The sequence below is a fragment of the Pelodiscus sinensis genome, chromosome 1 (assembly GCF_052426305.1).
Source record: "Pelodiscus sinensis isolate ZL-2025 chromosome 1, ASM5242630v1, whole genome shotgun sequence".
In the NCBI taxonomy this organism is placed as follows: domain Eukaryota; kingdom Metazoa; phylum Chordata; order Testudines; family Trionychidae; genus Pelodiscus; species Pelodiscus sinensis.
In genome coordinates, this window is record NC_143052.1 from 290,566,257 (window position 1) to 290,581,673 (window position 15,417).

Genomic DNA, 15,417 nt, shown 5'->3' on the forward strand with positions numbered 1-15,417 from the left:
ATACAGCTTAACTATTAACTAAACCACCAATTAATAAATTTAAGCAATACTTACAAATCCTGCAACGATAACAACATAAAGACACACTAGAACTCGGAGCATGCTCAGGACTCGTGCACCGCTATATTTGATTCGAAGGGTGGGGAGGCAGCCTCAGAGTGATCAATCCTTTAGCCGGGCAAAAAAAAAAAAAAGACACGTGCCCTCAATACACGGAACCTCCGAACAAAGGGATTGAGGGTCTTTTATACAAAACTTCGGTGTCTGTGCCATGCTAGGGTCTGCATTTGGCAGGGCCTGATAGGCTAGTGATGAGGTAGTATAACAATACTGCCCTATAGGAATTTTCGTGATGTATGCGTGATCCCCTCGTGGACAGGACCAGATGGGGCATAGTTAGTGTAAGACAATTGTGTTTTATTACCCTATGTTTACTTTTTCCCTTACCCCTAAGACTGGTCAAGCTACGGTCAAATGAGGCTTATCTGTAAGCACTATCCAGTCATGCTCACCTCCCTGTTTTTTTGGCGCCTGTGAGTCCCAGAATGCCTATAAGATCAAATTCCATTCACAAAACTGCATTGTGCTGCCCATGCTCCTCTGAGTATCTGGGTTTTGTGTGAGGGGCCTTGTGTGGCAGGATGGGCTATACGCGAAGGCTATGGACAGAATAAGCCTGCTTTACAACACCAACTTACATACAGATTCAACTTAAGAACAAACCTACAGTCCCTATCTTGTACGTAACCCGGGGACTGCCTGTAATGTCAAGTGTATCCGGTATTTTTGATGAAACCATCTGGCAACCCTACCTTAGTGTGTTCTTGGTATGGTATTGAGTGACTCAGATACAGTGTGTACAATCAGTAACAGCTCAAGGAATACAAGTGATTATCTTTGTAAATAAAACATTGTAAATAAAACTTTAAATACATGATTAGCAATTTCCTGACCTTCAGCAGTTCAAAGACTGGGACTGAGCTATGTGTCGCTGCACCCTTATGCTTTTAACATTAGCTGATCCCCTCTGAGAAAATGGAGGGAGGGAAGCTGTTTACACACGGAGATCAAGAAATGATTCCAGTTCTTTCAACAAAAGTGTCTGCACTGGAGAAGCAAACGGCTAAAATGGTGGCATAGCAACTGATATTCTGCGGCCTTAAGGCAAGTTGAGACTTTAGCTGATAACATCATAAGCCCAAGCCCACTCCAAACCCAATGGAGCTCAGCAAAATAACCATGATTGAACTAGATTTTGAACATCTTCTGTGAGTAGTGAGTAATTTTGTGTCCCAACTTAATGAAGATTGTTTTGTGAGTGAAACTTGGAAGAATATTGCTGCTCTCCCCACTATCCCACATTTGACCTCCTCTTAAAGACCAAATAGGGCAGAAAAAAATGTTACAAATATTTTCTTCAACAGTACTATAGAGCTTTGTTCCATGATTCACTTAAACTAGAAGTCGCACTTAACTGTCCCTATGGTTCTAATACATTAAGGCTACATCTTCAGTGCGAGATCTTCCAGCAAAAAATATGCTAATGAGGAATTCATTAGCATAATTCACAATCTCATTTGCATATTTTCTTCCGTTTCTTTTTGTGCAAGTTTTTTTTTGAGCAAAAACCCCGTTTTGCACAAGATCCTTATGCCTCTCTGGCAAAAACCCCGTCCACACTGCTTCTTTTTGCGCAAAAACCCTTTGCGGAAAAAGAAACAGCAGAAAATATGCTAATGAGATTGCAGCTTATACTAATGATTTCCTCATTAGCATATTTTCTGCCAGAAGATCTCGCACTGAAGATGAAGCCTCTTATAATCAATTTGAAAAACATTTCTTTATTTTTGTTCAGTATTTCTGACTAGCCAGGCAGCATCGTTTACTGTGTAATAGTCGTCAGTGAGAGATCCAAGAATATGTAGCAGTGTGTCAACATCCAGGCTATTATAATATTATTTTTAATTCTAAAGTGTCAATGGTATAATTCAGTGCTAGCCTATGTTCAAGACAGTTCCTGCACTAGAGGGATTACAACAGATACAAATGAGATAGTACAATTAGAAAGAGGAAGCTGTTAACGTACAGTATTTTTGGCATGACAAGTATTTCTCCTCTAATTTTCCTTTTCTGAAATATTGTGGTGGAGAGAGCGTTTCACTGATGTAAGTTGGTATTTGAGGATCTCGCAGAAAAAGTGCTCTTTGTGAAAATGCTTTATACAGTCAGGAAAAGAAGTGGATTAATCTGAATGACAAGGGGTAAAGGATCGAATTCACTGGAAATGTAAAACCTTTCTAGGTAGATGGGAGAAGCATGGAAAAAGGGGGGGGAAATGTACTATGTCTTGGGATGTTGTAAGGCGTGGATTGTGAGGTGATTAGAAATGGGATGTAGAACTAAGTAGGGGCCTTGAAAGCAAGGAACAGATGTTAAAAATTGTTATGCTGTAGGGTTGGCAGATGGTTTAACAAGAAATACAGAACATCCCCCACACCAAAAAAAACCCACCAGGAAAAAAGTCTTTTGAGCAAAAAATGGCCCCGCGCTCCTCACTCCCCTGCCCCCGCCAGACACGTCAGGGGAAAATTGTCCCTGCCGGGCTTCTGTCTGAGGGAAACAGGAAATACCGGACATTTTACATGTCTGGTATTTTCTGTTGTTTTTTTTTTACTGGACAGGGGACCCGAATAATGGATAGTCCGGGCAAAAAACGGACACCTGGCAACCCTATTTTGCTGAGCCAAGTGGAACCATCGGAAAGACTGAAAGAGGGTAGATTCATAAAAGTGTGCAAAATATAATTTTAGCAGTTCCATTTTGGACATGCTGGAGGAGAGAAATGCTTAGGTGATATCCTGGACCTCCTCTAAATCCCTTCATGCCTCTCTCAAGCAGCGCAAGGAAGATATAAGGCAGCAGATGACTGTGGGAATTCTGAGGGGACACCTATCCTATCATAGCCCTGCTTCCCTCACTCTGGTTATACAGCATGTTCTAGGGCTGGAGGAAGAGCACATGTCATGTTTATACCTGAATTGATGTGGGCCATTCATGACTGCTTGTTAGAGACAAAGTCACAAACATGGGACTGGATAACAGGAGACAAAAAGTGTGTAGAGGCAGATTTGTGAGTCAAAGCACCGAGATTAGAGTGGATGCTATGCAAACAGATCAGGTCAGGCAAGCCTCAGGTGCAGAGGGTGACCAGAGTACTCAGTGCGACTGAGAGGTGGAAGTGGCAGGAGAAATCCAAAGGAGAAGATGAAAGAGTAATGATAGAGGGACACCTTGCACAGAAGAGGAAGAAGAAAGGCCTTTGAAGATGGAATGAAATTGAAGTGAAGTGCACTTGGATATTATTACTACTTATATCAATTACATACATTATTCACTGCTTATATAGCTTTTCGGTAACAAATATATTGTTTAAATCAATACATAAAGAAGCAGCAAGGGGGATGGAGAGGAGAGAACACTTCAAAGTGGCAGAGCCACTTGAAGTCTGGGGCCAGACTCCGGGCTCTGTAGAGTACTGCTGCTTTGAAATGCCGTGGTGAGCCTGGCGTCAGGCTCCTTACAGCATTTCAAAGTGGCAGTACCACGTGAAGCCCGGGATCAGCTGGGGACTCCCCTGCTGACCCTGGGCTCAGTGTGGTGATGCTACTTTGAAACGCCCTGGGGAACCTGGTGTCAGGCTGCATATGTGTTTCAAAGAGGCAGTGCTGCGCAAAGCCCGGGGTCAGTGGGGGAGTCCCCAGCAGAACCCATGCTCAACACAGCGCTTTGGCCTTTTAAGTGTAGCTAGGGCTGTTGCAACCCTAGAGCTATGGCTACACTTCAAAGGCGTAGGCACCGTATTGACCAATCGAATAGTCGATAAAAAATGCATCTAATGCACTAACCACCAGAGGTACCAAGATCGGTTCCACTTGTTGGGGTTACACCATATTTTATAGTAACTTGCTAGAGCACGTCTGCACTAAGAAATTATTTCAAAATAACAATATTCTAAATAATAATGCACGAAATAACAAAATCAAAATAGTATGTCTCCACTACAGGGAGCCCCGAAATTAGTCCAAGGCAGGCTCAATTATTGTGGACGTGCTACCTCAACATAGAGCCCCAGGAAACACTGGGGAGTAATTACTTTGAATTACTTTGGTGAATAATTATTTTGAATAGCAGAGCAGCGAAGTGTCCACACTAACACTATTTTGAAATAGCCATTATTCCCTGAGAAAAGCAGAAGTGCAGATTTTGAAATAACCAGCCTGTTATTTCTAAATAACGGGTTTTGTAGTGTGGACGCTTCATTTATTATTTCAAAATAAGGGGGTTATTTCAAAATAACTCTTTACTGTAGACCAGGACCTAGAGTACAACTGCTCTGTGGAGCTGCCTGTTTTCAACAACTGGAAAACACTAAACTAAACTAATGTAAAGTGGTCACCATTAAAAAGCAGTTGTACATTTTTATTGTAAAAATGGCACCTTTTATTTAACGATCCTGCCAGGGCCCGGAGAAGGTGGGCGCCTTCCTGATTCAGGGTGAAGATCGTAGACTTTATTCAGGTTGGGAGGGATGCCCCCAACGTCCATGATCTCCGCACTAGACAGAGGAACGCGGCCGTCTATGGCAGGATAGCTGCCAGCCTGGCCACCAAAAGCCACATGCAAACCCAGGAGAAGGTCTGCATGAAAATCAAGTTGGTCCAGCAAGACTCCCAAACCTGAGCCCTGAGCTTCCCCATTCCCTTCTTCCCCTTGCTTCCCCCTTCCAGCTCCCTCCTCCCAGGTTTCCCCCTCACCTCTCTCACCCTCTCTTCTTCCCTCTCCCTCCTCCTTTCCTCAGTCTCACCAGAGTTTCATCCTCCCCCTCCCCAGTTTTGTTAAATAAAGAGAGTTTGTGTTCATGAAAATACATGTATTTTATTTGACATGAAGAAGGAGGGTTAGGGAGGGGTAAGTGGAAGGACGTGAGGGAGGAATGAGGCACAAGCCCCCAGTGGGGCAGACCAGGGAGGCTCTTAGTGCTCCTCAGGGTGGAAGCTCTCCTGCAGGGCCTCCTGGATACTGACAGCCCCCCGATGGACCTCCCAGATGGCAGCCTGCAGAAAGTGCAGCCAGGCTCGCAGCATCGCATCCATGAGAAGCACGAGAGTGCCCGGGGGTGGTTCTGGCTCCATGTTGCAGAGTGCTGTGGTGTCCCAAGTGAGGGCAACCAGAGCACACAGAGACAAAATGCTTTGCTGTCCCATATCGAAGTAAGCAAGCTAGCAGGGAAAGCTGTCCAGGGGAAAGGGGGGTCCCTTTTAAGCACAGGCCTCAGAGAGCCTCAGGCAGCAGCCACACAAAGTAACTCCTGACCTGATGCCCTGCTGGACCTGGTTCTGGCCGGCCTTAAATGTAATTCAGCGTCCACTCAGTGTGGACACGCTATTTTGAAATAGCAAAACACTATTTCAAAATGCATTTTGTGTGTAGATGCGTTATTTCAAAATAAGCTATATCAAAATAACTATTTTGAAATAAGATATTTCAAAATAATGCTATAGTGTAGACATACCCAAAGATGGAGTGGCTAGACTCTACTCCAACTCAAACATAATCAGCAAAATTGTTTTTTAAGTCCCAGTCAGTAACACCTGTGGAAATCCACTGATGGCACAGAGGTTATGCATTTGTGTTATTGAGGCCATAAAGTGAAAGTAATGGATTTATTCAGTTACTGAGAAGTAACTGAGTGTCTGATGTGTGCGGCAGAAACCTTCGTATCAGCTATGAGGTATGAGAAATAAAGGCTCCAATCTGACTTTTAGATCCAAGGCTCAGTTTGCAGGGCTTATTCATATTTTTAAAAAATTTGTACGTTGAAGACATTGGCTATGGAAATCATTGTGAGACAAACACTGCACTCCCAAATATTTTTACATAGGCAATCTTCAGAGTAAATTCCCAGTTGATGTCTTTATAGTTTTGCCTTTGTCAGTAATTTATGTTACTGTGATATTCCCTAATCTTAGTGTAGGGAATTCAACAACTGTCATTTCAATCTAATTACTCACAACGGCTCTTCTAAGATTTTAATGACATGCACTGTATTTATACGGTATGATCTTAAGTAGGTAGATCAGGAAGGAATAGTTTTATTGTAAGCTTATGCTAACCTTAGCTGCAATAAGTGGTGGGCTTGAATCTCTTCATATTTGAAAGAAAGTGAATGATTTTATACATCTTTCACCTAAACTACAGATACAGAGATGAACTGTAATATTCAGGACATTGTGTGAGTTTGGGACACTCCCTTGATTTCGGAGCCAATTATAACATTACAATGAAATGTAAATATTGTATTTTCATATGTGACAGATAAATTCTCTCTCAGATTGCTGGAGGGTAAGTCTATGTTGCAATGGGGCATAATAGCAGCAAATGCCGACATGCCCAAGCTGACCTGAATCTAGGTAGCTCATGTCCTGAGAGCAGTGAGGTCAGAGCAGCATGTACTTTACCCATGCAATTTCCAGCGGTTTCATTTGGGTTGGCTGGTGCAGCCTAAGTTTTAACTAGCTATTTTCCCCTCAAATCAACACTTCAAAGTTTTAAAAGATAAGTAGCATTAGTAATCTCTCTCTCTCTCTCTCTCTCTCTCTCTCTCTCACACACACACACACACAAACACACTCCTTTTACAACAATAATTAATTTGGCAACATCTTTTGAAACTTCACAGATAATCGGAAAAATGGTAAATGTTTTCTGCTAATGTTTGCAGTACCTTATATTTGAACAAACATCACAGGAAAACTGCTTGTACAAAAACACAAGATTGTGTGGCATAACCGTCAGTGGCACTAAAAGCATGCCAGACACCTAGTTTATGTCTCTGCCAGGCCACAAGTAATCACTGTTGTGAATATAGCTGAAGAAACTATATGTCACATACCTATTATTTACTTGACTTGCATGCCCAGCAATGCTGCAAGCCCCAATAAATAATGATAACATACACAGGGTTTGAAAAATGTACTAGAAAGCTACTGGTCAAAGAGCACAGAGTTTTTACCTGTTCTGTGCCTAGATGCGAGATCCATCTTTGTATGCTTAGTAAAGACCTGATAAATTGAAGCCCTCATAGCCCCAGCTAGCTCAGGAAAGGAAACATTTTTTCCTCTTTCTCTCCTCAACTCCAGCGCCTCCTGGATGCTGCAAAGTCTATGGGGCACCCTGTTATTCTACTCTTCATCCAGTCTCTTGCGGGGAGGGAGAGGCAAGGAACAGGGCAGAGGAAGGGAAGAGTCCCTGATTTTCTACCTTTCCTGGCTTTTATTTGGGATCCCTTCTGTAAATATGCCAGTGCCTGCCTGACTTGGCTACTACTCGTAGCTTTCCCAAGAAGCAACAAAATGCTAGTGACATCATTCTTGTCATTTTCACTGCTGCCCAAAGCATTCCGAACAGCAGCAGTGAATGCTGTCTGGGATAATCAGACACTGAATGATTTGAAGCTCAAATAAGGCACTACAGGAGTGGATGAAAAAAATCTCTGTCAAGCTTCACAATGGAGCTATCCACTGCAGAAGGGCTGACTATTTCTGAAGTACAGATATGCAAACCAATGCCCCTGCCAAATCTATATGTTGAAATTTGCAATTAATATAAGCTCTCCAGTGCAAACAGCATTCAGAGACTCATCCAAAATGGTTAGCTCTTTTTGGCTTTTTCTAAAAGGGAAGATCTAATTATGTACAGCACTAGAGGACTTACCTGGCCTTAACTCAATTAATTTTTGAATTTTGGAAAATAAAATGTAAATGCCCATGCTTCATTTAAATCATTGCTCTGAGGTGGGGCTGGGAATGTGCTGTTCAGTATGCAGTATTCAGTCCTCTACCCTGAGGAGAGAGGACTACCCTAGCCCCCTCTCATTGAATCAGCATGGGGTCAGGTGAAAAGTACCTCTCTGTGGCCACTGCAGCTCCAGCAGGCACAGCCTGGGGAGGGGTACATGTCCTATGGCTGGGGCAGGTCCAGGTTTATCTGCCCCCTGTTCTCCTTGGTCCATGTGAGGATTGCATCAAATTCTGCACTTGCCCCTCGCTCTCTGATGAAGGGTAAGAGCCAGCAACATCCCCATATGAGTGGGGGGGGGGGACTGAAGTTCACCTCCCAGGGCATCTGGGAGGTAGGAGACAGACAGACAAACTGTCAAATATATAGTAGATTTGTCAGTGAAGAAGCAAATACTGTTCACACTGAATAGACGCACGTGGCTGTCAAAAATTAATAAGAGAGCATCACTTCAAATTCAACCACTTTATGTTGATGGACCTGGTGCTCTGAAATCTGTCAGGGTGTCATTAAGACTGGTCTGAATTCTCAGAGAAAAAGCCAAGAAACACTATTTGACTCTCCACAGACTAAAATCAGAGACAGAACTCCTAGCATTTATGAAAGTGGTCACTAATTATTGTAGAGCTATTCCACTCTTCATGAAGTACATCCACACTGCAAGGGCAACTAAGTTCACATACTGTGACCATGGTACTAAAGCAATTGGTACTGAGTATTTATGGGAGCAGCTTTACATACAGGCAGGCTCAAAAGGATTATATTTTTAGCATTGTCAATAAATATTTCACTTTGCTGTACACACACAAACCAAAAAAAAAAATGTCCATCAATATTAATTGAAATTTACATATAGGCAAAGAAAGAAACATTCTGCTTGAGAATGGATTTAAGGATTTTTTTTTTCTTACAATATTTTGACGTGATGCTGATAATGTTTCAAATCTCAATGTCATCTGTAATTAAATAATTATTGTCTGATCCTCCAACACCTCCTCCCTATTTCACACTCTTAATTTCAGGCAAACTGTGCAAATTTAAATGGATAAAAATAAAAAAGTTTAAAAATAAACATTGATGATACCTGATGGCTATGTCTAGACTGGCATGATTTTGCGGAAATACTTTTTCCGTTAAAAGTATTTCCGCAAAAGAGCGTCTAGATTGGCATGGATGCTTTTGCGCACAAGCATCAGTGCCCAGTATAGACGCGCTTTAGCACAAGAAAGCTCTGATGGCCATTTTAGCCATCGGGCTTCCTTGTGCAAAAAATTAAGGTGCCTGTCTACACTGGCCCTCTTGCGCAAGTATTCTTGAGCAAGAGGGCTTATCTCTGAGAGGGAGCGTCAAAGCATTTGCGCAAGAAGCACTGATTTTGTACATTACAAAGTTAGTGCTCTTGCGCAAATTCAAGCGGCCAGTGTAGACAGCTGGCAAGATTTTGTGCAAAAGCAATTGCTTTTGCGCAAAATCTTGCCAGTCTAGATGCACCCATTGAGCTTATAAAAAAGTAATCTAACATCAGTATAGGACGCTACACTAGTAAGGATGTTAAAATGCGGTTATGAAGCTAATCGTATAGTCGATACAATTTGCATCAATTATACAATTAGTCAACAGATCCACTCTGCAGAGCTGCAGCATGGGTAGCTCTAGGATCCGGCTACAGCTGGGACTGAGCAGTCCCGGCTCATGCTGGTTCCTGGAGCCACCCATGCTGCAGCTCTGCATTTTAAAAGTAGTATAAGTCTGGCGGGTTCTTACTTCATTTAAAATGCAGAGGCACAGAGATCAGCCTGAGCCAGGACTGCTTGGTCCCAGCTCGCACTAAGTCCAGCAGCCCCTTTGCAACAGACAGCCCTGTCTGCCACAAACCCAGGCTGGTGCCAGAGCAGCCTCTGTTCACGGTGACCAAGGCTGGCTGCAAACAGGGGCTGCTAGGTGGCAGCAGCTCCTGTCTGTGAGGGACAGCAGGGGGGCAACTCCCTACTGGGACCGCTGTGGACAGGGGCTGCTTCGCAGCAACCTCCCCATTCACCTCACTGCTGCCTCTGAAAGAGGCAGCGGGGGGAGCAGACGGCACCCTGGAGATGGTGCTTGGGGTGACCAGCTTTTCCCCTCAACACCAGAGAGGCAGCAAGGTGGGGGGTGGTGCTGCAGGAGCACGGGGCCAGTGGGGACTCGAGCAGTCCCACAGTCTCTCGTTCCCCCCATGTTTCCACTGCGTCTGCTTCAACCTTTGAATGTAAAAGAGCCCCGCTCAACCGATGTTCCCTTCGGCACTTCTGTTATTGAAAGGCTGAAGAAGCCACAGGGGGAACTGGCGCTATCAGGGACTGCTTCAGTCCCTGCTTGCATTGTTTCCCTACTGCGCGCCTGCTCCACCCCCATGAAGATGGTGCTAGGAGCCAGCTTTTAAGCCAGCTCCCCCCAGTACTCTCTCTGATAGAGGCAGCAAGTATGGTTGGGGAAGTGACTAATCAAGTCACTACTTGACTATCCAATAAGCTTATGCTTAACTGATAGTCGTCTAGTCAATTAGTCGCTTATATCCATGCATTTTCGTTAGGTCTTTGGACATGCAGAGAATGAAACACATATTTTCGAAACACACAGCAGACAGACTAAACTGAGTACTTACATGCGAAATTAAGTCCTGTGCTTTTCTCTACTAAGAAACCTAACTCATGGGTCCTCATTAAACACTATGCACAAGGTTACATGAGTTACGCTGAAGAACTACAGTTTTATTCATGGCAGTGAGAACTCCTCTACCTAAGTGCATACACATAAAATCTGAGCAAGATACTACATACACCATTAAAAAGTCAGGGACACTTGTAGTTGGCAATTTCATCAAGGAGAGAGAACATTTCTTTGTACTGCCACATTATTAATACAACATAAAATATATACAAATAAAAAAGGACTTTCTATTATTTAGAGAAGTAGTGGTGATACCTATAGTTAAAGTGGCATAGCACTCCATTTTAAGGCCCAACTTTAATAACTTGGACTGAATTTTTTTCACATTTGTTCTCGCAGTTAGGCTGATATATAATTTAATTAGTGAAAGTTTCAGCCAAAAAAAAAAATCAAAGCAAAATAACCTCACACTGAGAATATTAACAAAAAGACACTAGAGAAAAATAGGTAGTTTTGCCAATATTAATAAATATTTTCAACTAATTCTTCAAAGCAGGAGTGGGGAACCTTTTTGGCATCAGGGGCCACTGAGCCACAGGAAAATCAGACAGGGGCTGCACACAAATGAGGAAACAAATAAACCCACCGCTCACCAGACAAAACGGAGCTGCATCCAGCCTTCCCCCTCCCAGGCCTTAGGTTCCCCATCCTTCTTTAAAGAACTCAGATCCCTTCATGGTTTATAAGAACTTGAAATTTGGAATGGGAGTAAGAACTAGTGTTAGAAAACTACATGTTATGCCCCCATGGAAATCCAGTAAGACTAAGCCAAGTCTCTAAGGCAGTGTTTCCCAAATGGTGTTCTGTGGAACTCTGGGGGGGGGTTCCATGAAGTGAAAATGAGGGATCAGCAAGAAAATTTCATTATTGTAACATTTTATGATTTAAAAAATAATAATTAATATTTAAGCATTTGTGAATGTATTGAAAACAATTTTCATTTGTGTTTGCCAAGGTAAGTATCCCTGTGTAATGCCAGCTTAGCCAGAGAGTGGGGACGATGATGTCACTACTCAGTATTGTGCATGCAGTCAGTGGTGTGATCGCCTGGTATATCCCACTGTTAATGGTTTGTACACATTAACTTTTATTTTTGTTTTTAAATATGTGTAAATAAACTAAATGTTGATCTCATGACCTAGTTTAGCATTTGTTTATTATTATCCTTACTTATTTGTGGTCTACTTTTTCAGCTACATATATAAGACTGTTATTAGGGGTTCCGCAAAATTACAGTTTAAAAGGATACCATGGCCAAATAAAATTAGGAAACATTGCTCTAAGGGAAAGTCTACACAGCAGGGCTAAAGTCAAATTAATCTATGCAACTTCAGCTACGTCAATTGCGTAGCTGAAGATGAAATAGCTTAATTCGGCTTTTGACATTGTCTATACAGCAGGAAGTTGAAGGAAGAACACTCTTCTTCAGACTTCCCTTACTCCTTGTAAAATGAGAGTTACCATCAGTCGCAGTAAGAAGTCCTATGGCTCAACATTATTTCAAAATAAAGGCTTGTAGTGGAGACGCTCACTATTATTTTGGAATAATGCCCAAAATAACGCTGCTGTGTAGACATATCCTCAAAGTGCATCTGCACAAGCTCAACAGAACTGTTTAGAGGCTTGCTACCAAAACCCTGCACTGACCATGCTTCCTGGCTCTATCTCTGGTGTGAGCACCAGACATCACTCAGTATAGCAGAAAAATCTGCTTCTTTGGTCTAGTGGAAATAGTAATGGGTTGGAAGACAGATGAAGATCATGAATTCTAATCTTTCACTTATTAGAATTAATTAACAGACCTATTATTGAGCAATAACTGGTCTGGATTAGAAAGCCAACAAATATTAATTCCCTCCCTGCCCCTCTTTCACAGATCAGGTACCTCTGTAAATAGAACCCAGGATTCTAATACGGCAATTTATGGCATCTGCTTTACCATAGAAAGTGGCAACATCCATATGCTTGGCTATACTGTGTAATCATTAGACTGTGCTGCTCTCCAGAGCCATGAATAGAATCCCAGACACTTAATATTACTGTCAGTAATGTCTTTAGCTCAAGTGATATAAGTCTGTCTTGTGGGCATACCATGGTTTTAAATCCATATATTTGATGATGACCTATGTGAAAGAAAATATGGTTCCACTTGAAAATTTCATTTTTTAGTTTGCTATTTTAGAACCCTGGAAAACCGTAGAAAACTACACACACAAAACGGTTAAAAGAAAGGCTGCAAAATGAATGACTCAAAAGTTAGGAAATACCAGAGATAGATTGGATGTGCAACTATAATTCAAGCCCTTTGGGAATACACAAAAATATACATTTTTATTTGACATGATCACATATAAGTATATAGAATCCCAGGCTCATTCACTGCGAAGGATGCATAATTAATGACATAGAAAGTTGTAAGACTATCAACGATATTACCTTGTCATTAAAGAACTGGACTGAAATCCATGCGAGCTGGGTTCCATTTCTGTTTCTACCACAACATCCTTAGTGATGTTAGCTAAGGTTCCTGTAATGCATATGCACAAGAGAGCCAAAATAAGATTGCACAAGCAATTTTAATGATGGCATTTCCTAATTTATGAGTGATTGACTTTACAACTTTGTTTTTTAATTTAGATTTTTGTTTGTTTGTATGTCTATTGACTAAGACAAACCAATGGTCTACCCCAAGGCTCTGTGCTGGTACTAATGCTTTTCAACATGTTTACAAATTACGTTCTACTTACACAGTCCCACAAGTTCATGTACACAAACAGTTGCTTAGGTGTTCATGCATGGTCATTCACAGAACTTAAAGATGCCCTAAGATGCCTTGATTAAGTCATAGAAATGTAGCCACGTTAGTCTGGTGTAGCTGAAACAAAAACAGGACTATGTAGCACTTTAGAGACTAACAAGATGGTTTATTAGGTGATGAGCTTTCGTGGGCCAGACTACGATCTCAGGAAGTGGGTCTGGCCCACGAAAGCTCATCACCTAATAAACCATCTTGTTAGTCTTTAAAGTGCTACATAGTCCTGTTTTTTGATTAAGTCAAGCACTGTAGTTGATGGCACTTACAATCAACTATAATCAAACTACAATCAACTATAATCAAGGCAGTTTTGAGTGTGCTTCATTTTTACAGTTTCAGAAAAGCTCAATGACATGAATATCTTTCTCAATGGACATAATTTGAAACACAATTCCCATCTACTGTACCTTGGAGTTTCCACAGACAGAGCTCTCACATATCTTAACCACTTGAGGTTAAAATCATAGCTAAGGTAAGGTCATATAACAAATTACTTAGAAAATTGGCTAGCACTTCAGCTATGTCTAGACTACACAGAATTTTCAAAAGAAGATATGCAAATTCCATCGGCATTTGCATATCTTCTTCTGATCTCATTTTTGAAAGAGGATCTTTCAAAAGTGAAAGTAGTCTGGACACAGTTTTTTGGGAAAAACCCCCTCCTTTTTTTTAAAAAAACCGCTCTTCCTTAAAAAATGAGGTTTACACAAAAGTGAGATCAGAATTTGCATATCCTCTTTTGGAAAAAAAACGTAGTTTAGATGTGCCCTTCATGGGAAGCAGATCTCAAAGTCTCCAAACTTGTGGATTAGCCCCTGCAAAGAATACTGTGCTCATGTCAAGTACAGCCCCACAGACACATTACATGCAATGGCAAAAGGGGAATGGGGGGAGCAAGTTGGCTGACACACAGCTATGTTCAAGCATGGGTATCACAACTGGGATGATCTGACCCACAGCAGTAACATGGCGCCCCATGTTAAGCAACATCTCTCATCTCACACATCACCAGGATGCTACAGCTACAAGGACTGAAAAGATCAGAGCAAACCCAAGCTTACCACTATCCACAGACCTCTTCCACTGTGAGCCCACTTGCCTTGTTCAGATTGCTCTGTGATGTTAACATGGCATGAAGAATGGTATGTAGCGGATATCAGAAACCAATCCCTTAGAACTGACTGGACCATGTCTGTGCCCCCTTTAATTTGCCACAGCACTCACAGGCCCTTTTGAGCCAATTTCAAATAGGCCAGGGCCAATATGCAGCCAGATTTCACACCTGGGGACAACAAGAGGCTCTTGCTTACAGCTGCGACCAAAGACAGAATGTCTCACATCACTGAGGGTTGGTGGTTGTCTGCCAGCTCTGCACTTTGGCGATGAGACTGCTGCAAATTGGCATGGCAAGCTCCACATCAAATAAGAAGTTTTTATGTGTAAGTCAATGATTTACTCAAGTAGAAAACTCAAATATTCAAGCTAATAAGACTGTATGTGATAGTGTCAAACAGTATGCTGTTCTAGCTCCATGAAATACAAGTAATCTGTCTTAAAATGTACACAACAAACAATATTTGTAATTAATCAAAGAGCATCTAAATATGTTGGGACAATCTGTTCCAACTATACAGATTTGACAGTACTTGCAGGAGATGAATTTGTTATAAAATAAAGTTTTTCATTAAGATAGTCAATGATAATTAGAGATGTAAATACTGTTTAATCAGTTAACCAGTAAAATGTTATGGTTAACCATACCCCTACCCAAAGTGCTCCAAACAGGACAGACTCACCACACCACCACACTATGGGCAAGCAGGGAGCTTCTCCAGTCTAGCTGGACTGAAGGCCCCCTACCCCCCACGCTCTAGCCCAGCTGCCAGTTAACTGTAACTGGTTAACCATTCACATCCTTAATGGTAATAGTAATTGAAAGGTAAACCAATAAACATTGACATGAAATATTATAGAGCAAAGAGAATTATACACCAAAAGTGCTTGAGTATCTTTTAATCCTAGTTTGAACTATATGTTTC

The 15,417-nt window shown here is 41.8% G+C and overlaps 1 protein-coding gene across 11 annotated transcripts in view; it reads right to left on the reverse strand.

Annotated features, from left to right (window-relative positions):
• Positions 1 to 15,417, reverse strand: part of ENOX1 (ecto-NOX disulfide-thiol exchanger 1) — a 549,328-nt gene that overhangs the window by 245,792 nt on the left and 288,119 nt on the right. The window contains exon 1 of one of the 11 annotated variants that reach the window (XM_089775469.1): positions 55 to 190. The exons of the other annotated variants lie outside the window; for them this stretch is intronic. The gene's annotated coding sequence lies outside the window, so the exon portion shown is untranslated. Of the gene's footprint in view, positions 1 to 54; positions 191 to 15,417 lie in introns of those variants that run through there. 11 annotated transcript variants of the gene reach the window in all.